The following is a 25,816-nucleotide window of genomic DNA, read 5'->3' on the forward strand; positions in this document are numbered from 1 at the left end:
CACATAAGTGGGGTGACCATATAGCACAGGTGGAGACCACATATGGGCCCAACAGCACGGACTCAGAGCAAAACCAGTCTAGTTACCTCTGAATGTTCGACTTGTCGGCAACAGAGGCCATCACTAAGTCTTCAACATATTATTTCTCAAGGAAAACATCCTGGATATTGGAACTCTCCTATTCCGTAAGGGTTAGTGGTTCACTGTCACAAGAATAATGCCTATTCCAGGTATGGGTTTGCCTTTCCTACCCACAGAGCCTCAGCCAGGACTGCTATCTAGGGGTTTATAGAATGCTTGATCCATAGGCACAGAATCCCACACAGCATAACATCTGGCCAAGTGACCTGCTTTGAAGCAGAGGTACAGGAATGGACCCATGACCATGGGTTCCACTGGTCATATCACATGCCACACCATCCAGATGTCATGAGGCTCAAAGAATGCCAAAATGGCCTTCTAAAGGGGCAACTGAAATACTGACTTTATGGGGGTCAGTCTGTCTATATTCATTTATTTATTTGTCAATGTAACATGATAAAAATACCAGCAGTGATTATTTCTTTTCTAAAATTTATTTTTATTTTTATTTTTATTTTTATAGAGATGAAGTCTCACTGTGTTTCCCAGGCTGATCTTGAACTCCTGGGCTCAAGTGATCTTCCCACTTCAGCACCACGCTCAGCCTCTTTTTATTTTTATTATTTATTTATTTATTTATTTTTTATAGAGATGGGATTTCACTACGTTGCCCAGGCTGGTTTTAAACTCCTAGACTCAATCTATCTTCTTGCCTTGGCCTCCCAAAGAAAAGTGCTGGGATTATAGGTGTGAGCCACTAAGGCTGGCAACAGCGATTATTTCCGTACGGTGATTTTTATTTTCTTCTTTTTGCCTACCTATATTTTCTAAACTTTCTGAATGCATTAGTGTTAAATTAACAGGGTAAAAATAAAGAAAACTCCTCTTTTCATTACTCTATAAAATAGCCCTCCAATTTTTGAGCTCTGGCATTCTTACCTTTCCTCTTTTGAATGCTCTCAACTCTTTGTGACTCTCTTATCACCATAAAAAACATCTGGTACTTCTCCGGAAATACAGAACCACTTCCCTGCAACCATTTACCACAGAAATCTGCATTGGACTCTCTGAACCTGTGAATACTGTTTTGTCAAGTGTTCTGAGTGCTTTGTACACAATATGGCAAAGAAATTTACCCTTCTGAGTTCTAGAAACCTGCTACTATTTATCTCAAATCCTAGAAACTCCTATTTCATTGTGAGTCTGTATTATTTATTGCTGCATAACAAATTATCCCAAAATTAGCAGCTTAAAGTAACATTTATATCACACAATTTCCAAAAGTCAGAATCCAGGAATACCTTAGCAAGGTGCATCTGCTTCCAAGATGGCTCACTCACATGGCAGCTGACATTACCTGTGATCCTCCTATGCCATGGAGGCCATCACTTACTCCTTCTCTTGAGTGTGCATGGATAAACCCAGGGGCATGATTAGATCATTGAAGTTTTTTCTTTTTTAATACAGACAGAGTTTTGCTATGTTGCCCAGGCTGCTCTTAAACTTCTGGCCTAAGCTATCCTCCCACCTTGCCTTCCCAAAGTGCTGGGATTACAGGTGTGAGCCACCATGCCCAGTTATCCTTGAGTTTTGTTTTGTTTTTGAGACAGGGTCTCACTCTGTCACCCAGCCTGGAGTGAGTGCAGTGGCAGGAACACAGCTCACTATAACCTCAAAGGATCCTCGCACCTCAGACTTCTGAGTAGCTGGGACTACAGCTGCACACCACCTCACTCTGTTAATTTTTAAATTTTTTGTACAGACAGGGTCTCACCATGTTACCCAGGCTGGTCTCCAACTCCTGAGCTCAAGTGATCCTGCTGCCTCACTCTCCCAAACTGTTGGGATTACAGGTGTGAGTCACGGCATCTAGTGAGTTTTTTGTTTTTTGTTTTTTGTTTTTAATATTTTCCTCCCATTCTTTTCTTAAAACCATGATTGCCAATCATGCTGTTATTGCTAAAAATGCTAAAGTATTTCTTCTTAGAAAATGTGCTGAGCTGTAAGCTTACAAAGTACAAAATACTATATAATTCGAATGTTTTGTCCTCTCCAAAATTCATAAAACTTAATCCCCAATGCAACAATATTAGGAGATGTGGCCTATAAAAGGTGATTGAGTCATGATAGCTTCACCCTCATGAATAAGATTAGGTGCCCTTATAAAGGGCTTGATGGAGAGAGTTTGCCACTTTTTGCCCCTTCTATCCCTTCCTCTATGTGAGGACACAGCGTTTCTCCCCTCCAGAGGATGCTGCAACAAATCACCATCTTGGAAGGGAACACCAGGCCCTCACCAGACACCGAACCTGCTGGCATCTTGATCTTGGACTTCCTAGTCTCCAGGCTGTGAGAAATAAATTTCTGTTGTTTATAAGTTACCTAGTCTCAGGTGTTTTGTTATAGCAACAATAATGGATTAAGACACAAAGAAAGGTCATAGAATATAAAAAGGTTAAGTGTTTCACTCAGAAAGAACTACCAATTTGTTTCTAATTTTGTTCAAATGAACAAATGAAAACCAGGCCAGGTACAGGGGCTCATGCCAGAAATCCTAGCACTCTGAGGCCAAGACAGGAGAATCAATTGAGCCCAGGAGTTCAAAATCGTAGTGAGCAATAATCGTATCACTGCACTCCAGCCCAGGCAACACAGCAAGACCCTGTCTCTAGCAGATTTGGAATCTGTAGGCCTAACAAATATGAAAAGAAAGATCTGGGCTCAGTGATCAATAATAGTTTGATGAAGACATGATTATGAACTTAATCTTACTTCATTTCCAGACACGATGGGATTTGGGAACTAGATTTACTCTCCTGCCAGTCACAACAAAAAAAAAGAAAAAACTTTAGAAACTTAACAAACTACTTTAAGAACTAGGCACAATGGTGTGCCCCTGTACTCCCAGCTACTCAAGAGGCTGAGGCAGGAAGATTGCTTGAGCCCAGGAGTTCAAGGCCAGCCTAGGCAACATGGTGAGTCTCTGTCTCTTAAAAAAAAAAAAAAAAAAAATTAAGAAACTAGAAAAAGAAGAGCAAATTCAACTAAGAGTGAGCAGAAGAACAGAAATAATAAATATGAGATACAAATAAATAAAAAAGAAAAGGCAAAAACAATAGGAAAAAATTAATGAAACTGAAAGCTGGTTCTTTGAGAAGATCAGGAAAAAAGAAAGAATATATGAATTATCAATATCAAGAACGTGAGTGGTAACATCACTAAAGATTCTATAGTTATTAAAATAATAATATGGATATATTATAAGTAACTTTTTACATATCAATTCAACAGCATAGATGAAATGGATAAATTTTTTGAATGACAGAAACTATTAAAATTCACTCAAGAAGAAATAAGTAACCTGAATAGCCTTATATCTATTCAAGAATTGAATTTGTTTAAAAAAGTCTTCCCACAAAGAAAAGTCGAAGTTGCTTCACTAGTAAATTCTAAATAATATAGAAGGAAGAAACAATACCAATTCTACAGAAATTTTACCAGAAAATTGAAAAGTAGGGGATTTTCCCCCAAATAATTCTATAAGGCCAGTATTATCCTGATACCAAAAACCAGACAAAGGCAGTATAAGAAAAGAAAACTATAGACAAGTATCCCTCATAAATATAGTTGCAAAAATTCTAAAAATATTTTTAGCAAGTTAAATTCAATAATATATAAAAAAGACAACATAATAGTCAAATACAGTTTAACCCAGGAATGCAAAATTGGTTTAACATTTGAAAATCAGTGTAATTTATCATATTAACAAGCTGAAAAAGAAAAAATATATGATCATCTCAATAGATGCAGGAAAAGCATTCAACAAAATCCAGCATCCATTGATGATAAATCTTCTCTACAGAGAAAGATTAGAAGGGAACTTCCTCAACTTGATAATAGCCTTTATGAAAAACCTATAGCTAACATCATACTTAATGGCAAAAGACTAAGTACTTTCTACCTAAGATTGATAATAATTCTCATTATCTCTGCTTAACATCATACTAGAGGTTCTAGGCAGTATAATTGAAAAAGGAGATACAGATTAGAAAGGAGGAAGTAAAAATATCTTTATTTACAAATAAAATAATTATCTATGTAGAAAGTCTAACAGGAGCTCCCAAAATCTACTAGAACTAATAAACAAAAAATAGATATAGGCTATTTTGGTGACTCAACTCTATAATCCCAATACTGTGGGAGGCTGAGGCAGGAGGACTGCTTGAGCCCAAGAGTTCTAGACCAGCTTGAGCAATGTAGCGAGACCCTGTCTCTGCAAAAATTGAAAAAAACAAAAAAATTAGCCAGGTACAGTGGTTCATGCCTGCAGTCCCAGCTACTTGGGAAATGAGGTGGGAAGATTGCTTGAGCCCAGGAGTTCAAGGTTACACTGAGCTATGATTGCATCACTGTACTCCAGCCTGCATGACAGAGCAAGACCCCATCTCAAAAAAAACTACTAGAACTAATAAATGACTTTAGCAAGGTCTCAAGATACAAGATTAACATTCAAAAATCTATTATATTGTTACATAATTGTAACAAAGAATTATAAATTGAAATTTTGAAATATAATTTTACAATAGTGTCACAAATATAATACTCCAGCTCTTTCTTGATTCATAAAAAATTTTAATTAAAAAAAAGTTAAATACATAGAGATAAATCTGACATAAGATGTCAAAGGCCTATACACTGAACACTATAAAACATTGTTGAAAGAAGTGAAAGAATAACTTAATGGAGAGTCATACTTTGTTCTGATCCAGAAAACTAAATATTGTTATGATGTCAATTCTTTCCAATTTGTTCTATATATTCAAAGCAATTCAAATAAAAATCCCAGCAGACTTTCTTTGGAATTTGCAAATTGATTATAAAAGTTATATGGAAATGTAAAATACTGCAATAACCAAAACAATTTTGAAAAAAAACAAATTTGGAGGGCAAATACTACCTGATATAAAGACTTATAGAGACTTATACAGTATTCAAGACTGTGTATTATTGTTGTAAAGATAGAAAAATAGAGTAAAACAATAGAATTGGGTGGTCTGGACTGAATGTGCCCTACTCAAAATTTATATGTTGAAACCCTACTGCCCAATATGATGGTATGAAGAGGTGGGACCTTTAAGAGGTGATTAGGTTTAGATGAGGTCCTATGGGTGGAGACCTCATTAATGGAATTAGTGCACTTATGAAGTCACGAGAGAGCTTGCTTTCCCTCTCTGTTCTCTGCTATGTGAAGATACAGCAAGAAGTAAACCGTCTACAACTTGGAGAGGGCCCTCAGCAGAACCCTACCATGCTGACACCTTCTCTTGGACTTCCAGCTTCCACTATGAGAAAAATATTTTTGTGGTTTATGAACCACCCAGTTTATGGTGCTCTGTCACAGCAGCCCAAACTGACTATGACAAGAGAGTCTGAGAAAAAGACCCCACATATTATGCACACTGATTTTTAACAAATGTATGAAGAAAATTCAGTGGGTCAAGGATAGTCTTTTCAATAAATGGTGCTCGAACAATTGCATATGCAGATGGAAAACAATGAACAATGAACTCCAATCCGTACCTCATGTTATACGTAGAAATTAACTCAAAACAGATCATAGCCTAAACATAAGACCTAAAGCTATAATAACATTTCTTATAAATAGAATAAAGTCTGTGATATTAAGTCAGATAAAGATTTCCTAGGTATAACACCAAAATCCATAAAAGAAAACTAAAACTGGGCACAGTGGCTCATGCCTCTAATCATAGCACTTTGGGAGGCTGAGGCAGGAAGATCACTTGAGGTCCAGACCAGCCCTGGCAACATAGCGAGTCCCTGTCTCTACAAAAAATTTAAAAATTAGCTGGACATGATGGCACATGCTTATAGTCCCAGCTACTCTGGAGACTGAGGTGGAAGTTTTGCTTGAGCCGGGGAGCTTGAGGCTGCAGTGGTATGTGATGGCCCCACTGCACTCCGGCCTGGGTGACAGAGTAAGACTCTGTTTCAAACAAAAAGGAAAAGAGGCCGGGCACGGTGACTCACACTTGTAATCCCAGCACTTTGGGAGGCCGAGGCAGGCGGATCACGAGGTCAGGAGTTCGAGACCAGCCTCAGCAACACAGTGAAACCCCGTCTCTACTAAAAATACAAAAAATTAGCCGGTGCAGTGGCAGGTGCCTGTAATCCCAGCTGCTTGGGAGGTTGAGGCAGGAGAATCGCTTGAACCCGGGAGGTGGAGGTTGCAGTGAGACAAGATCAGGCCATTGCATCCAGACTGGGAGACAGTGCAAGACTCCGTCTCAAAAAAAAGAAAGAAAGAAAGGAAGGAAGGAAGGAAGGAAGGAAGGAAGGAAGGAAGGAAGGAAGGAAGGAAGGAAGGAAGGAAGGAGGGAATTCAACTTCAGCAAAATTAAAAACTTCTGCTCTTCAAAAGACACTGTTAAGATAATGAAAAGACAAGTCATCAACCAGGAAAGAACATTTCAAAGGATACATCTCAAAAAAAAGTTGTACTCAGAATATATAAAGAACTCTTACAACTCCATAAGAAGACAAACATCCAACAAAAAATAGGCAAACTATCTGAGCAGTTGCTTCACCAAAGAAGCTATACAGATGACAAATAAGCACATGAAAAGATGCTCAACGTTATTAGACATTAGGGAAATGCAAATTAAAACCACAACAAGTTACCACTATGCAGCCACTATAATAGGAAATTGTTGTCAAAGATATGAAGAAACTGGAACTTCATACACTGCTGGTGGGAACACAAAATGATACCCATCAGTTTGGAAGTTTTTCAAAAAGTAAAATATTTATCTATCATATGATCCAGCCAACTCCTAGGCATTTACCCAAGAGGAAAGTAAACATATGTTTATATAAATACTTGTACATTAACATTCATAGCAGAGTTATTTGTAATAGCAAAAAACTGAAGCAATCCAAATGTCTATCGATGGGTAAATAGACAAACTGTGATCTATCCAAACAATGGCACACTACTTACAGTAAATAGCAATGAACTATTGATACACACAACAGCATGGATGAATCTCAAAATAATTATGCTGAGTGAAAGAATCTAGAAAAAAAACAAGGCACACTGTAGTATTTCATTTATATAAAACTCTAGAAGCTGCAGACTAATCTATAGTGATGAAAACAGATCAATCATTACCTGGGGAGGAGTGGCTAGAGAGGGGCAGTAGGACAGGGGTACAGGAAACTTGTGTGGGTGATGAATATATCCCCTATCTTTTGTGGTGATTGCTTGACAGTATATACATATGTCAAAACTTACCAAACTGTACACTTCAAATACATGCAGTTTATTGTATATCAATTATATCTCGATAAAAGTGTTTAAAGACAAAAGTGATAGTTTGGCAAGAACTTGAAGGAAGTGAGAAAATTCACCTTGTGGATAACTAATGGGAGATTTTTGAAAAATTATTAACAAAATCTGTGCAGAGACATTTCGATTTTTTGTTTACCCAGAAATTTTACCTTCTTCTGGTGTAACAGCACCTTCTATATCAGTTAGGATTTGTATTGGCTGCAAGTGACAGCAAATTCAACACAGTAGGAACTTAGGCAAATTAAAGTTTAATTTTTCCCTTCCATAAATCTAGGCAGTTTAGGGTTGGTATGACGACAGGCAGGCAGACTCAGGAAATGCTGTCTTTATTCTTTTTTCTTTCTTTCTTTCTTTCTTTTTTGTTTTGAGACAGAATTTTGCTCTGTCACCCAGGCTGGAGTGCAGTGGTGCCATCTTGGTTCACTGCGACCTGTACCTCCCGGGTTCAAGTGATTCTCGTGCTTCAGTCTCACAAGTAGCTGGGATTACAGGTGCCTGCCACCACGCCCAGCTAATTTTTGTATTTTTAGTAGAGACAGGGTTTCACCATGTTTGGCCAGGCTGGTCTCGAACTCCTGACTTCAAGCGATACACCCGCCTCAGCCTCCCAAAGTGCTGGGATTACAGATGTGAGCCACCGCACCCGGCCCCAATTTCTTAAAATAAGACGGCAAAGATGTTTGCCACCTGAATTGACTCTACCTTTCATGAAAGATTTCTCTAGCATGTGATGTTGCTTGATAGCATTTTACTCGTAATAGAACTTCTTTCAAAATTGGAGCCAGTCCTCTCAAACCCTGCTGCTGCTTTATCAATGATGTTTACGTAATATCTAAATCCTTTGTTTTCATTTCAACAATGTTCACAGCATCTTCACCAGGAGTAGATTCCATCTTGAGAAACTACTTTCTTTGCTCATCCATAAGAAGCAACTCCTCACTGGTTCAAGTTGGATCATGAGATTGCAGCAATTCAGTCCCATCTTCAGGCTCCACAATTTTTTTTTTTTTTTTTTTTTTGAGATGGAGTTTCACTCTTGTTACCCAGGCTGGAGTGCAATGGCACCATCTTGGCTCACCGCAACCTCTGCCTCCTGGGTTCAAGCAGTTCTCCTACCTCAGTCTCCTGAGTAGCTGGGATCACAGGCATGTACCACCATGCCTGGCTAATTTTGCATTTTTAGTAGAGATGGGGTTTATCCATGTTGGTCAGGCTGGTCTCAAACTCCTGACCTCAAGTGATCCGCCCACCTCTGCCTCCCAAAGTGCTAGGATTACAGTCGTGAGCCACTGTGCCTGGCCTCCACTTCTAATTCTAGTTCTCTTGCTCTTTCCACATCTGCAGTAACTTCCTTCACTGAAGTCTTGAACCCCTCAAAGTCATCTGTGGTGGTTGGATCAACTTCTTCCAAACTCCTGTTAATGTTGATATTTTGACCTCCTCCTATGAATAACCAATTTTTTTAGAGGTAGGGTCTCACTACATTTCCCAGGCTGGAGTACAGTGGCTATTCACAGGCACAGTCATGGCACACTGCAGCCTTGAATTCCTGGCCTAAAGTAATCCTCCTGCCTTAGCCTCCTGAGTAGCTACGTGCATGCCACTGGATCAGACTTATGAAGGTTCCCAATGGCATCTAGAATAGTGAATCCCTCCCAGAAGTAGTTCTATTTACTTTGTCCAAATCTGTCAGAGGAATCGCTATCTATGGCAGCTATTGCCTTATGAAATGTATTTCTTAAATAAGACTGAAAATTTTGAAGTAATTCAAAATTACTTTGTTTTTTTTTAGACAGTGTCTCACTCTGTCACCCAGGCTGGAGCGCAGTGGTACAATGTCAGCTTAGTTCAGCCTTGACCTCCCAGGCTCAGGTGATCCTCAGCCTCCCTGGCAGCTGGGACTACAGGTGCACACCACCACCACTCCTGGCTAATTTTTGTACTTTTTGTAGAGATGGGTTTTCGCCATGTTGCCCAGGTTGGTCTCGAACTCCTGGGCTCAAGCAATCTGCCTGCCTTGGCCTTCCAAAGTGCTGGGATTACAGGAGTGAGCCACTGCACCCAGCCCCAAGTTACTTCTTGATGATCCATCGGCTGCAGAATGGATGTTGTAAGCAGGCATGAAAACAACATTCATCTCTTTGTACACCTTCATCAGAAGTCTTGGGAGACCAGGTGCATTGTCAAGAGCAGTAATATTTTAAAAATAACATATTTTTCTTAGCGGTAGGTCTCAACAGTGGGCTTAAAATATTTAGTAAACCATGCTGTAATCCTATGTGCTGTCACTCCAGGTTTTGTTGCTCCATTTACAGGGCATAGATAGAGTAGATTTGGCATAATTCTTAATTGCCCTAGAATTTTCAGACTGGTAGATAAGCATTGGCTTCAACTTAAAGTCACCAGCTGCATTAGCCCCTAACAAGACAGTCAGCCTGTTTTTTGAAGATTAGAAGCCAGGCATTGATTTCTCTCCATCTATTAAAGTCCTAGGTAACATCTTTCCCAATGTAAGACAGTTCTGCCTACCCTGATAATCTATTGTTGGCCAGCCGTGGTGGCTCATGCCTTTAATCCCATCACTTTGGGAGTCCAAGGCCAACAGATCGCTAGAGTTCAGTTGTTTAAGACCAGCCCTGGGTGCGGGGGCGGGGAGCTGCGTGACCAGCGGCGGGTCACGTGATGCGGCACGCGCCGGGCCTCCCAAGTTGGCGGTTTGCATCGCGGTGATCGCCAAGGAGAATTACCCCTTCTACATTCGCAGCACCCCCACGGAGAACGAGCTGAAGTTCCACTCCATGGTGCACACATCTCTGGACGTGGTGGATGAGAAGATCTCCGCAATGGCGAAGGCCCTGGTCGACCAGAGGGAGCTGTACCTGGACCTGCTCTACCCCACGGAGGACTACAAGGTATACGGCTACGTCACCAACTCCAAGGTGAAGTTTGTCATGGTGGTGGATTCCTCCAACACAGCCCTTCGAGACAACGAAATTCTCAGCATGTTCAGGAAGCTACACAACTCCTACACGGACGTGATGTGCAACCCCTTCTACAACCCGGGGGACTGCATCCAGTCCAGGGCCTTTGATAACATGGTGACGTCCATGATGATACAGGTGTGCTGAATGAGCTGTGCTGCCGGCCATCGCAGAGGATCCCACGCGCGACCGTAGTAGACATCGGTCTGTTCTCGTCGCCTCTTCCTGAATGGGACGCCTGGGGCTTTCAAGGCAGGCAGCTGTGCATGTTCTCTCAACTAAAGGTCTTGTGAGATGAGATTTGGCTTTTTCCTTCCGTGTCAGCCAGGGATTTAACTAAGAAGAATTCAACTAAGGACTTTCAGGGGTGTGGGCAGAGGTTTGGGATTAGATGGTGCAGGAAGCCTGTCCCCAGTTGTACCGAAGGGGCAGGGGCAAGGACGCCTGGAGCCAAGAGTTCCTGAGCCTGCAGGACCTGTGACCATGTGGGTCGCCCATTGGCTGAACAGGTGGACTGGTCTGGAGGGGGCGGCCTCCTGAGCCCAGAACCAGCCTAGGATCTAGGGGCAAAAGGGGAGCCAGCGTGCCTTCCCACAGGGGAGGGCCCTCCTCTTTCTGGACTTGGCCTCCATTCTTTGCATCTGGCCCAACGTCTAGACTCAGCCCGGCCTGAAAAGAACCCTTGTGAAACCTGGGAAGCCTCGTGGCCCCGTGGCGTTGGCTCAGCTGCAGCCCTCATCCTAAACCCTGGAGCGCAGACTTGAGGCGCCCCTTCCTGCCTGTTGGTGCTGAGGGGGTTAGGTGCTATGTCGCTTGATGACATGGCTGACTACCACCCAGGGCAGCGGCCGAGCCCTTGGTGGTGTCAGTGCCGCCGGCATCCTTGGGGTCCGGCAGTCAAGGCTCAGCCAGCTGAGGAGACAACCCCCCCACCCCCCGAGCTGGTTCCAGCACTGGTCCAGGACTGGAGAGTTTCTCAAGGACCTTGAAGACCCCAGGAGCCCCTGCAGCAGGAAAGGCTGTAAGGAGGTCAGCCTGGGGCACACACAGGGAGGGGAACTTTCTCGATACATATTTATTTGCCTTTTCATCCCATCCAGCAAGCACAGTGTTAATTTTATAAATTATAGAAGAAATCAGCAAGGAGAGTGTGTGAAAACCGCATGCCCCAGGCCTCCCCCGCCCCAGGGTGAATTGGAAGTCCTGGCGTGGGCCGAGGCACACCAGGCAGCTGGTCTGGGTGCACGTGGGCCATAGGCCACCCTCACAGGGTTAAATCTTTAACAAGAGCCTCATGTTTGTTAGAAGGTGAGTCCCCAGCCCAAGCACCTAGCACCTCCCCACTGCAGCCCAGTGTGAAATCTTTGCCTTTTAGTGGGGATCGCTCCTGCCTGAGTCCTGGCTGTGGTGGGGACTCTGCAAGTTGCTAACCCAGCATCCATTCTCCTTCCTCCCTACTAACAGAACTCCGGTGCCTCTGCACAGCTCTGACAGCGGGCAGATGAGAACCATGTCCTGGCCTCCCTCGCAGCCTGGGGTGTGCAGCTGTGGCATGGAGGTGGGTGGTGCTAGGAGAGACTTTCGGGGAAGCTCCTGTGAAGGGGGCTCAGCTGCCAGGTGCAGGGCCCTTCCCCTTTGCCTTCTTCCTGTCTGGAACATGGATGTGATGGCTGGTGCTGGGACAGCTGTCCTGAGAGCATGAGGAAAGAGTCACACCCTGAGGACAGTGGAGCTGACACAGAATGCGGGAAGGACCCTGGGCCTTTGCTGACGCAGAACGCGGGAAGGACCCTGGGCCTTTGCTGACGCAGAACGCGGGAAGGACCCTGGGCTTTTGCTGAGGTACCAGCCCCGGACTACTTAAGTTCAGCTTTTTTTAAATGTGAGAAAATAAACGCACCCCTCTCTGGTTTAAACCACAAACAAACAAACAAACAAAGACCAGCCTGGGCAACATAGCGAAACCCTGTCTCTATAAATAATGCAAAAATTAGCCAAGCATAATGGCATGGGCCTGTAGTCCCAGTTACTCATGAGGCTGAGGTGGGAGGATCACCTGAGCCCAGGAAGTTGAGGCTGCCTTAAGCAGTAATTGCATCACTGTACTCCAGTCTGGGCAAGAGAGGGAGACTGTCAAAAAGAAAGAAAGAAAGAGAGAGAAAGAAAGAAAGAAAGAGAGAGAGAGAGAAAGAAAGAAAGAGAGAGAGAGAGAGGGAAAGGAGGGAGGGAGGGAAAGAAAGAGGAAGGGAGGGAGGGAGGGAAGGAAGGGAGGGAGAGAGGGAGGGAAGGGAGGGAGGGAGGGAGGGAAGAAAAAAATTTGGGCACCGTGCCTCATGCCTCTAATTCCAGCACTTTGGGAGACTGAGGCAGGCAGATCACTTGAGGCCAGGAGTTCAAGACCAGCCTGGGCAACATGGCGAAACCCTGTCTCTGTGAAAAATACAAAAATTAGCTGGGTGTGGTGGCTCGAGCCTGTAATTCCAGCTACTCGAGAGGCTAAGGAGAGAGGATCACTTGAACCCAGGAAGAGGAGGTTTGCGCCACTGCACTCCAGCCTGGCAACAAGAGTGAAACTCCGTCTCAAAAAAAAAAAAAAAAAAGAAAAGAAAATCAAATCTGTTGTTTAGTGTAGTCTTAGATCTTTGCTAGATCCTCTAGATAACTTGCTCAGCTTCTACGTCAGTGCTTATGGCTCCACCTTGTGCTTTTACATGATGGAGGTGGCATCTTTAAACCTCATAAACCTCATGAACCAACCTCTGTTAATTTTTCTTCTGGAGCTTTCTCACCTCTCTCAGCCTTCACAGAATGGAAGAGAGTTAGAACCTTGCTCTGGATTAGGCTTTAGCTGATTTAATCTTCCATCCAGACCACTAGAGTTTTCTCCATATCAGCAATAAGACTGTTTTACTTTCTTACCATTCTTGTGTTCACTGGAGTAGCACTTTTAACTTCCTTCCAGAACTTTTCCTTTGTGTTTACAACTTGGCTGTTTGGTGCAAGAGGCCTCGCTTACAGCCTATCTCAGCTTTTGACATGACTTTCTCACTAAATCATTTCTAGCTTTTGATTTAAAGTGAAAGGCCTGCAACTCTTCCTTTCACTTGAACATTTATAGGTCACTCTAGGGTTATTAATTCACCTAATTCCAATATTGCTGTGTCTCAGGGAATAGAGAGGCCCTAAGAAAGGGAGACAGACAGGGGAATGGCCAGTTAGTGGAGCAGTCAGACTACACACAACATTTTTGGATGAAGTTCTCTGTCTTATATGGGTACAGTCCATGGTGTCCCAAAACAATAACAATAGCATTGTAAAAGATCACTGGTCACCATAACAGATATAATAATAATGAAAAAGCTTGAAATATTGCCAGAATTACCAAAATGTGACCCAGAGACACAAAGTGAGCACACTCTGTCGGAAGCATTGTGCTGGCAGACTTGCTCAACACAGAGCTGCCACAAGCTTTCAATTTGTAAAAATCACAGTATCTGCAAAGTGCAACAAAGCAAAGTGTGCCTGTGCCTAATATGTCCCCAGTCGTCAATAAAAGAGAACACTTAGGGGCTAATTTTGGTCCTTGGGCAGCACCTTACAAGGCCAATTTAACTAAAGAATTAACACTACATTCAAAGCAAATCTCACGAGAAGAAATAATAAATGGTTAGTGCACATATAAAAAAGATTCACACTCTGAATTCTAATTAGGAAAATAATTATTAACACAAAAGGAGGCTGGCTAGGTGTGGTGGCTCACGCCTGTTATCCCAGCACTTAGGAAGGCCAAGGTGGGCAGACAGCTTGAGCCAGGGAATTCGAGACCAGCCTGGGCAACATGGTGAAACCCCATCTCTACAAAAAAATACTAAACAGCCAGGAGTGGTGGCACACACCTGTAGTCCCAGTTGCCCGAAGGGGTAAGGCGGGAAGATCACTTGAGCCTAGTAGGTTGAGGCTGCAGTGAGTTGTGATAGAGCCACTGCACTCCAGCCTGGGTGACAGAGTGAGGCCTTGACTCAAAACAAAAACAAAAACAAAAAACAAAAGGAGGATACATATATTGTAATATATTATTGTGAGAATATAAATTGGTACCAAGTTTGTAGAGAAAAATTTTCTAATATAGGTTGAGCTTCCATAATCTAAAAATTTGAAATCTAAAATGCTCCAAAATTTGAAACGTTTTTGCACATTGACATGATGTTTAAAGGTCATTCTCAAAGGAAATGTTGATTGGAGCACTTCGGATTTTGGATTTTCAGATTAGGGATGCTCAACTGATAAATACATGCAAATACTAAACAATCCAAAATCTGAAACACTTCTTGTACCAAGTATTTCACATAAGGGATAGTCTACCTATAACTACCACAATTTAAAATGCATGTATCTTTTGACCAACAATTTTATTTCTAAGAAACAGCACTCTAGAATTTAAGGAGATACACACGAGAATATTCACTAAAACATGATTTGAACAAGTGAAAATTGGAGTCAATGTAAAATATTCGTTAATAAAAAAGTTTCAGTAAATTGTGCTACATTCATGTGATGGTACATTTTGTAACAATTTTATAAGATCCTTTATAACTATGGCCCTATATTTATTATAAAACTGTTATAAAAAAATAGAACGACCAAGGCGGGCAGATCACCTGAGGTCAGGAGTTCAAGACCAACCTGGCCAACATGGTGAAACCCCATCTCTACTAAAAATACAAAAATGAGCTGGGTGTGGTGACGCACGCCTGTAATCTGAGCTACTCAGGAAGCAGAGGCAGGAGGATTGCTTGAATCCGGGAGGGGAGGTTGCAGTGAGCCAAGATTGTACCACTGCACTGACAGAGCAAGACTCCATCTCAAAAAAAAAAAAAAAAAAGAATGAATTTAGGTGGTAGCATATAGGTAATATAGTGTAAAATGAAAATAATAAATTATAAAATGAAATATAGCATATAATTTCATTTATTTTCCTTTATTTAAACAATACACATATATAGAATCTGCCAAAATTGGGGGTTCCTCATCTCTCAGAGTAGGACTCTATTTTGATTTTTTAAAGAAGTCAGGAGATGAAAATAGAAGGATACATAGAGAGCGTTATGAGGGTTTTGAGGGGGGGTTCTGTAGTTTAAAATACACACATACACACACACACGTCTATATTTAGTGAGGGTGGGGGTTGTTTTGCAGTTAGACTTGGCACTGTCTTGATACCCACCACACCACCCCTGCCCCTCTGCCTGAAGGTGAGCTTGCTCAGTGATCCGAAGAGGACTGGGCCCCACAGTGAGTTCTGCTCACTAGGCAATGAGCATCAATCAACAGGAGGGACATCTCTACTTCTGCTCAACCTCCGCCAAACTGAGCAAACAAATGTTCCAAAACGAGATGTTCTGATGCTTTCCATTAATTCTCTCAGGGCATAAATTGTGACACCCATGGTGATGGCCAGCTTTGGCCTCTAACCTCATTTGGGACCCTGAAGGACAGGCAGATTTCTGCCCAGTCTTTTGTAGAAACACAAAAAGCAGCATTGCTCTCTATATGAAGCAGCTTAAAGTAGAGAATTTCCAGAAATTCTCCTTTATTGCACATTATGAGTCCCATCTTCTTGGCAGGACCACATGGATCTTGCTGTACCTTGCTGAAGAATAATAGGCAATAGTTACAGCCTGCTCATCTCACCTGCTCTGTGGAAAAACAGAATCATTAAGTAACAATATTAGGGATATCATGCCCCCCCAGGGCATTTCCTTAAAGATACACATAGAGGAAGGTCTAGAAGGAGACACAAGAAACCATCCTTGTGATTACCCAGAAGGAGCAAGAATAGGGAGGATGGGAGTAGGAGGGCCTTCTGTGTGTTTGAATAATTTACAAGTGATTATTACTTTCATAATTAAAACTCTTTTATTTCCAGCTGAGAATTAATGTTATATGCTCACTGTGTATATGTTAGAATGAACCCAAAAATATAATCTAAGGAAAATCTTTGCCTGGCATTTTCCAGCTCACCCCCATGGGGAAGTTGAGTGGCTTTCTATTTAAGTATGCATACTGGTTAGGTGCTTTCCTTTCAGAAGGGACATCAATTCTCAGTTACTTACGCTTTACTACACCTTGGAACTTCCAAACTTCAAGTTCTCAGAAAATATAATCTTGAATTATCTGGTGTTGAATTATTAGCAAATGTTTAGTTGTAAAGATCACGTTGAGGAGAATGGCCTGATAGGAATGGGCTCATTCCATAGTCATCCTAATTTTGTCAGGTTTGGAGATAAATCCTTGGAGAGATTTCTTGGATTACATTGTCTCAATACCCACCTCCCCCATGACTTGGCCCTTTGCTGACCTACATTTAGCATTTTGCCTTGAATCTATACTGAGAGGTGTTTTAAGAAATACATGGCCAGGCATTGTGGCTCACACATGTAATCCCAATACTTTGGGAGTCCGAGGCAGGCAGATCACCTGATGTCAGGAGTTTGAGACCAGCCTGGCCAACATGGCAAAACCCTGTCTCTACTAAAAATACAAAAATTAGTCAGGCGTGGTGGCTCGTGGGAGCCCGGGAGTTCTAGACCAGCCTGGGCAACATGGTGAAACCCCATCTCTATCTGCCTGTAGTCCCAGCTACTGGAGAGGCTGAGGCAGGAGAATCACTTGAACCCAGGAGGCGGAGGTTGCAGTGAGCTGAGATCATGCCACTGCACTCCAGCCTGGGCAACAGAGTGAGACTCTGTCTCAAAATAAAAAAAGAAGAACGAACGAAAGAAAGAAAGAAAGAAAGAAAGAAAAGAAAAGAAAAGAAAAGAAAAGAAAAGAAAAGAAAAGAAAAGAAAAGAAAAAAGAAAAGAAAAGAAAGAAATTACATTTACCATTGTAGAAACTGTAGGATAGTCGTTGGGAATGATGGAACACACTACCGAGTTGGGCACAGTGGTATGCCCCTGCAATACCTGCTACTTGGCAGGCTGAGGTTGGGGAATTGCTTGAACCCAGGAGTTCAAGTCCAGCCTGGGTAACATAGTGAGACTTTGTCACAAACAAACAAACAAACAAAAAACCACACACTATTCCAAAATATGGCACCTTGGCATATTGAATATTTTAAGCTGAAGGAATTTGAGAAACAGCATGTACAGGAAGGATATTCTGGCCTTCCCTTGAAGCAAGTCATAAGATCCTCATGTGAGAGGTGCCCTCCCATACTTGGAGAAAAGGAGCACCCCTATCTCCATGGACACGGGAACACCAAAGGGAATCTGGGTGAACAGGCCATGCCATCTCCCGAGTTTATTACACTTAGCTAGCTCATACTTTTTCATTATCCTATCACATTTATCCATGACACTCTACTCTTCATCAAATGTAGCATAAAAACTCTCAATTGCTTCTTCAGCTCTTCATTTCCTTATGAAGTCAACTGTATCATGTAAAACTTACATTAAATAAATGTGTGTGCTTTTCTCTTGTTAATCTCTCTCTCATTACACTGGCCTCAGCCAATGAACCTAAGATGGATAGAAGGAAAAGATATTTTTTCTCCCCTACAAGAACATTGTCTACATATCACAATAACACAGGAAAAGCTGGTTTCTTTTTGTGAGTACCTGGTCCTCTTTTATCTTATAGACACTGCGAATATTGTAATCGCTTTGTTTTTCCCTGACCACTGGGAAATTCATTCATTCATTTAAATATTTGTAATTAGTTTCCTATGTACCAGGCATCCAGGTGGGTTCTGCAGATAACAATGATAAACAGAAATGAACATGGCCTGTGTCCTCATAGAGTTTATTATCTAGAAGTGAAGACAGAAATTAATCAAATAATCACATGAATATAGTTACAGGTAATTATCAGTGGTGATGGTTGGACTGCAGAGGGATCAGAACTTTTCTTGGAAGTCAGGGAAGACTTCTCTGAATTGAGATCTGCAGGATAATTAGAAGTTTGGTAGAGGATGGGGAGAGGCAAGAAGCATTTTGGGAAGTGGGAACAGCATGTGCATGAGCCATGTGGCAGGAGGGTGCATAGGCACTGGAGGAACTGAAAGAAGAGCACTGTGGCTAAATGCAGAACATTTGAGGGACAGTAGCATTAGCTGAGGGTGGAGCACAGGTGCCACTGAACCACTGAACTGTTTTAAATGACTAACCACATGAGCTATGATAAATAACTCAACCTTCCGAAGACTGTTTTCTAGGGTGAAAAACTCTGTTCCTTAAGCACACGGTGATGCTGAACTACCTACTGATCTACCATTAAAGCTACAAACAAATGGCCAGGCACAGTGGCTCACGCCTGTAATCCCAGCACTTTGGGAGGCCAAGACGGGCGGACCACGAGGTCAGGAGATCGAGACCATCCTGGCTAACAAGGTGAAACCCTGTATCTATTAAAAATACAAACAAATTAGCTGGGCATGGTGGTGGGTGCCTGTAGTACCAGCTACTCTGGAGGCTGAGGCAGGAGAATGGCGTGAACCCGGGAGGCGGAGCTTGCAGTGAGCCGAGATCATGCTACTGCCCTCCAGCCTGGGCATCAGAGCGAGACTCCATCAAAAAAAAAAAAATGCTATAAACAAATTTGAGCTAAACTTTCTCTAGGGAACAGCATACTGGAAATTTCCACTTAGGAGGAAGGCTATAGAAAAGAGGCCTTTTGGGAGTTTTCTAAATCAGTGGGGTGCAGTGGCAGGCCTGTAGTTCCAGCTACTTGGGAGATGGGGACAGGGGACAGGAGGATAGCTTGCATGTAGGGGTTCTGGGATGTAGTGCACTATGGTCACTTGGTGTCCACACTGAGTTCGGCATCAGTATGGTGACCTCCCAGTAGTAGGGGACCACCTGGTTGCCTAAGGAGGAGTGAACTGGCCCAGGTCAGAAACAGAGCAGGTCAAAACTCCCATGCTGATCAGTAGTGGGATTGCACCTGTAGTCAGGTCCCACATAGTTGCACCTGACTATGACTATATTGCACTCATAGTCAACATAGTCAGAACCTGTCTCCCAGAATACAATTTAAAAATAAAATAAAAATCAAATTATGGGCTGGGCATGGTGGCTCGCACCTGTAATCCTGGCACTTTGGAAGGCCCAGGCAGAAGGATCACTCAAGCCCAGTAGTTTGAGGTTGTACTAGCTATGATTGCATCACTGCGCTCCAGCCTGGGCAAAAAAGCAAGACTTCCTCTCTAATTAAAAAAATAGGTCGGGCGCAGTGGCTCACACCTGTAATCCCAGCACTTTGGGAGGCCAAGGCAGGTGGATCACGAGGTCAGGAGTTCAAGACCAGCCTGGTCAACATGGTGAAACGCTGTCTCTACTCAAAATACAAAAATTAGCTGGGTGTGGTGGCACGCACCTGTAATCCCAGCTACTCGGGAGGCTGAGAGGCAGGAGGATGGCTTGAACCCAGGAGGCAGAGGTTGTGGTGAGCCGAGATTGCGCCATTGCAGTCCAGCCTGGATGATAGAGCAAGACTCCATCTCAAAACTAAATTAATAAATAAATAAAAATAAATAAAATAATGCACTGTGAAAGAATAGCCTCAGGTGTAAAGGTCCTGTGATTGGTAACCTACAGGGAGCACTGTCCACCCTACCTTTTTAAGGATTTTGTTAACATGCACAGAATACTTACAGACAATACATAAGGCACTTTCAGATATATTATTTTGTTTAATCTGCACAACAAGGTTAGGATATATTTTTTCTTCTATTTTGGAAATGAGAAAACTAAAGCCAGAGAAATTAGGTATGTAACTTATTCAAAGTCATAGAGCCAGAAAATCATATAACTGGGATTCAAATTCAGGTAATCTGGTCCAAATTCATACAAATCACACCAAAGAGGTCTCAACAAGGCTGAATGTGGCCCAGAATTGCCTAAGAGACCTTCAGTTCTTCATTTCAGCCCCAGGGTGGGGAGGCGGGGACTGGATCCACCAATCCTCATTCATGAACCCAATGTAAAAGAAATCTTATCGGCCGGGCGCGGTGGCTCAAGCCTGTAATCCCAGCACTTTTTGAGACGGGCGGATCACGAGGTCAGGAGATCGAGACCATCCTGGCTAATACGGTGAAACCCTGTCTCTACTAAAAAATACAAAAAAACTAGCCGGGCGAGGTGGCGGGCGCCTATAGTCCCAGCTACTCGGGAGGCTGAGGCAGGAGAATGGCGTAAACCCAGGAGGCGGAGCTTGCAGTGAGCTGAGATCCGGCCACTGCACTCCAGCCTGGGTGACAGAGCGAGACTCCGTCTCAAAAAAAAAAAAAGAAATCTTATCTTCTAAGGAAATGCCCTCACTTCTGCTATCAACACAGTCAGGTAAGACAAGGGAAGAAAGTAATTTACTTATTAAAGAAACTACCTCAGAAGGTCCTCAGCTTAAAAGAAGGAAGTAAAACAGATAAACCCTTTCGCCTAGAGAGATAAAAGATTCTACTTCCCCAGATGGCCTTGACAGGGAGTGGGTTCTGTGAAATCCATACTTTATAAAGGGAAGGGAAATGTCACCAGACTTTCCTATCTGTAGAACTTTGTTAGAGTCTATAAAGAGGAAAAATATAACATGGGACCAGCTGTCAATACTTCTGTTTTTAAAAAAGAAAACCACCTTTGGAACAAAATGAGACCACACTGGAATGGAATAGGACATCTTAGACATGACAAGTTCTAACTTGGTGTGTGATTATTAAGAGGCAACCCCCCAATCCTGCTGAGTCAACGGGCAGAATCTATTTTCAGTTTCCAACTTGTCCTGAGACGCTCTAAGTCTCTTGCCAAGTTGAATCAGTACAGCATCTGTGGGTACCGATTAAGAACTCTACATTACCTAGGAAGAGAGCAGCAGAGAGCGTCAGGATAAAAGCATCCAAAAGTGAAGAAAATTCGCCAACTATCTAGTCATGGAGCCAAATCATTTGTTAACAGCAGGAAAAGGAAAGACCTGCTCTGGTCGGTCCAAGTCCCTATTCCCTGGGCAACTAGGTGTCTTTTTCTACTTCTTCTGACAGTCCCAGGCAGGACACTGGCCTGAGAATCAAGGTCTCATTGGAGGCTTCTTTGCTTGGGTGCTTGACTTTTGCTGCCCCTACCTCTTGCTGAGACTGTGCTCTTACCTCCTGACCACCCCTTTTACTCACTGGGTTTCTAACCCTGCCTGACTTTTGGCATGCCTGGTCTTCTAAAGCATTCTCCTTTGGGGTTTCTGATCTCTTTTGTTGCTATCTGCATGCCTAGTTTCTGGCATACTCTAAATTCTGCCTGCCTCTGGCTTCTAGGTCACTAATTTGTGCTTTGGTTCTTGGGTCCTTCTCGACTCCTGTTTTTCCATCTTGCTGGCCCATTGCCTGGCCAAGACTCTACTTGCAGCTTCCTTCACCTATTCGATATTTTTAAACCTGTTTTTGCAAAACACAATCATTGTTCACAGTCCCAGAACTGACACATATTTAGAGCATGAAGTGGAGTAATCAAGAGGAAATGCCTTTTTGGAAAGAGGAAATGCAGGATTAGAGTGGAGGCAAGTTTAGTCTTCTTTACAACTGAATCTCAGGAAGGCAATAATGGAGAATATAAAGTGAAAAATACCTGAATTCAAATAGAAATCCTTTTATTGTTGGTAATTTAAGTAACAAAATAGTAATCTTCTAAGAATAATTTAAAACAAGAACCCTGATAGATCACTACTTTTTTTTTTTTTTTGAGACAGCGTCTCACTCTGTCACCCAGGCTGGAATGCAGTGGTGAGATCTCGGCTCATTGCAACCTCTGCTGTCCAGGGTTCGAGCGATTCTCCTGCCTCAGCCTCCCGAGTAGCTGGGATTACAGGCACCTGCCACTGTGCCTGGCTAATTTTTTTTGTACTTTTAGTAGAGACGGGGCTTCACCATCTTGGCTAGACTGGTCTTGAACTCCTGACCTCATGATCCACCCTCACTGACCTTCCAAAGTGCTGGGATTACAGGTGTGAGCTACCACGCCTGGCCTGATCATTCCTTCTTAATAATATTCTGGGTTTTTTTTTTTTTTTTTGAGAGTCAGAGGATGAGGAAGAACAAAAGTTCTGTTTTTCATATCATGAAAATGTAGCTCCTTTGAACTAAATGTTTTTAGCTCATTATCAAATTTTGAATATATGAATTTAGATCTTTTAATGGGTAAAATAATTTAAAATTCAGTTATAATAACTTATTTTTAGTATCCCAAATTTGAAACCAATGTTTAATTTAAATCTAATTGAACTGTGCTATTTTCATAGCGATTCACTGGCTCCTTTTGAAAGGTTTAATTTTAGGTTGTAGGAATTTAAGACAGATAATTCTCAAGGTACCCCTATAGTAATCAGTTCTATAACAACAACATGTTTGTCTTATAGATAAATATGTAACTCACTCTTGTCCCTTCAAAAATGATGAATTATGTGACTCTAGAGTTGTATAGCTGTAATTTTCCTTAGAATCAGAAAAACAAATCCAGTCATTTCTATGTCTGCCAGAATAGTGAAACATTTGTTTTATTTTATTTTATTTTATTTTATTTTATTTATTTATTTTTTTGAGACGGAGTCTCGCTCTGTCGCCCGGGCTGGAGTGCAGTGGCCGGATCTCAGCTCACTGCAAGCTCTGCCTCCCGGGTTTACGCCATTCTCCTGCCTCAGCCTCCCGAGTAGCTGGGACTACAGGCGCCCGCCACCTCGCCCGGCTAGTTTTTTGTATTTTTTAGTAGAGACGGGGTTTCACCATGTTAGCCAGGATGGTCTCGATCTCCTGACCTCGTGATCCTCCCGTCTCCGCCTCCCAAAGTGCTGGGATTACAGGCTTGAGCCACCGCGCCCGGCCCCATTTGTTTTATTTTAAAGTGAGTAGAGCTAAGTAGCAGAAACGGATACGGAGTTTGCCTGTAATAGAATTCTGGGTGTGCACCTTCACAGCATGACCTTGGGCAAGTTACCCAACCTTTTCCCACCTGAGAAAGATTTTTAACCAACTCTAGCCACACATGCTGTGACCTTGGGCTCTTCCTGTGAGTCCTTATTCTTAAAACTAGAGATAACTGTGCTGTGCAGGCAACTGGAAATTAAATTTTGCCTTCATACAGGTGGTGGTTATAGACCCTGGCAGTCTTTCAACAGACTTCCCAGTTACCACCTCCAACCTGCTGGCCTGAATTTCAGAGGAGTCTCTCCCTCTGAACTACTTGATTCTGTGTCAACTTGATTCTATCCAGCTGCTGCCTAATCCAACACTGACAACTGCTTTCACGAACTATAGCCTGATACCTGGAACTATTTTGAACACTTGTTGGCCCTGTCAGCATCACCAAGTTCCAGTCCATCCCAGCGGACATGTTCAATGCTGGTTCTCTTCTCCTCTCTGGTATTAGCAGGCCATACTTGGCCCACTCCGAGATGTCAGATATGTGATTCTGTATTGTATAATCCTACAGCATCAAGAAATAGTTAGATTATATTCATTACAGTGTTTCATAAAACAGAGACATGGGTGTCACAGTTCAAAAAGATCTCTATTAATGTAACAACGGTCAACAGTTTTACAAGAGTTGGTGCCTTAAAGGGACTAGTTTTGTTTACTGAGAAAATTAATTTGTGTGGAAAGCCCATTTCCCTATAACTCAAAAATAAATTTTTACCTAAAGCTTTTTGGGAAGGTTTGTTGAAGATGCTGGCGCTCCCTTGATTTGTTCAACAACAAGAGTAATCAGGCTGGGCGTGGTGGTTCATACCTGTAATCCCAGCACTTTGGGAGGCAGAGGAGAGCAGATCACCTGAGGTGAGGAGTTTGAGACCAGCCTGGCCAGCATAGTGAAACCTTGTCTCTACTAAAAGTACAAAAAAATTAGCCAGGCATGGTGGTGGGTGCCTTGTAATCCCAGCTACTCAGGAGGCTGAGATGTGAGAACTGCTTGAACCCAGGAGGCAGAGGTTGCAGTGAGCCGAGATAGAGCCCTTGCATCCTAGCCTGGGCAACAGAGCAAGACTCTGTCTCAAAAAAAAAAAAAAAAAAAGTAATCATACACAGCCTTATAGCAGGACATTTTAGACATCTTTTTCAGACTTCTACATGAGTCCAGTGCCTACTCTGTGCTAAGCATCATGCTGAGCACTTTATAACACAGAACCCCATTTAATCCTCCTGTTGCTGAAGATGAAACTGAGGCATGGAGATTTTAAACAGCTGGCCCAAGGTCATATAGCTAAAAAGTGGCAGAACTAAACAGAGAGCCTATCTGTTTTCAGTGGTTCTTGTAGAGCTCCGAACCACTATAATGCAAAAAAGAAACATTGAAAAACAGGAAAAAACTCAGGAAAAGATGAAGAATATACTCCACAAGAAGTCTGGAGTCCTTATTACATTTTCTGAATTTGTTGGTTCTAACTGGATTTTACTGGGGGTGATCAGCAAGGAAACATCTGGGTTCTCTAAGATCTTTACTGTCATCTGAGAGAATCAAATGTTTCCTGGACTTGGATGGTTATTCTTGTGCTCGAGAGAATTGGAAAGGGTTTAGGGTTAGTCATCAGAAGGAAGAACACACTACAAATCGCCCGGTGAACAGTGCTCTTGTAGTGCCACCAGAGAACATGGCATATTCTTATACACAAAATTAAGAGAGTAGGGAAACCCTATTGTGAAATACTATTTTAATATTATGACATTGTCATGCTCGCTTTGACAGCTCATACACTAAAAATGGAACCATATAGGGAAGACTATCATGGCTTCTGCACAACGATGACAGGCAAATTTGTGAAGCATTCCATATTTTAAAAATTTGTGTATTATGACATTGACAGTTTACACAAAATCCCGGAGACTATTGCCAGAGACTGAAAATGTCATCAGATGGTCTCAGGACAAGTTCATATCCTCCTGAAGTCTATAACCCACCACAATAAGGTGAATCCTTAAGTAACTTCTATGTGATAGGTCTCATGTGATGTTCATTTCTGACATTATTGCTGCAGTCACTGTGAATTATCAATATAAGTCTTTTAGTGCAACATTTTCATTAGGAGGAATTTCAAGATCCAGAATTAAAAGTGTTATGCCCTAAGTCAGACAAAATCTTAGCACCAAATTCTTATAGGTGTTTCATTTTCTTGAAGAACTATTCCAAAAACCCCCAGCACTTCTTCAGGGAATGTACTGATAAGAATAAAGAACAAAATAAAGATTGTCATTCATGACTGTTTCAGATTTTGAATGCTGCTTTTCAGGTAAAAACCTTTTTAAAACCTATTTTATTATTATACATCTTATCTTCTTGGAAGCCTTATTTATTCATTCATTCTTTTATTCTCTTAAGAAATGTTTATGGATTACCTTCTGTAGGCCAGGTGTTAAGGA

General features: G+C 42.3%; 1 non-coding gene and 1 pseudogene across 1 annotated transcript; both read left to right on the forward strand.

Annotated features, from left to right (window-relative positions):
* The first annotated feature begins 10,225 nt into the window (after positions 1-10,225).
* On the forward strand, positions 10,226-10,621 carry LOC139358219 (trafficking protein particle complex subunit 2-like protein pseudogene; annotated as a pseudogene).
* A 14,508-nt stretch (positions 10,622-25,129) lies between these two features.
* On the forward strand, positions 25,130-25,236 carry LOC112427369 (U6 spliceosomal RNA). The gene has a single exon (XR_003018895.1). It is a non-coding gene; the product is annotated as a U6 spliceosomal RNA (small nuclear RNA).
* The last annotated feature ends 580 nt before the right edge of the window (positions 25,237-25,816 follow it).

This window comes from Macaca nemestrina, chromosome 1, assembly GCF_043159975.1.
Source record: "Macaca nemestrina isolate mMacNem1 chromosome 1, mMacNem.hap1, whole genome shotgun sequence".
NCBI classification, from domain to species: Eukaryota; Metazoa; Chordata; class Mammalia; order Primates; family Cercopithecidae; genus Macaca; species Macaca nemestrina.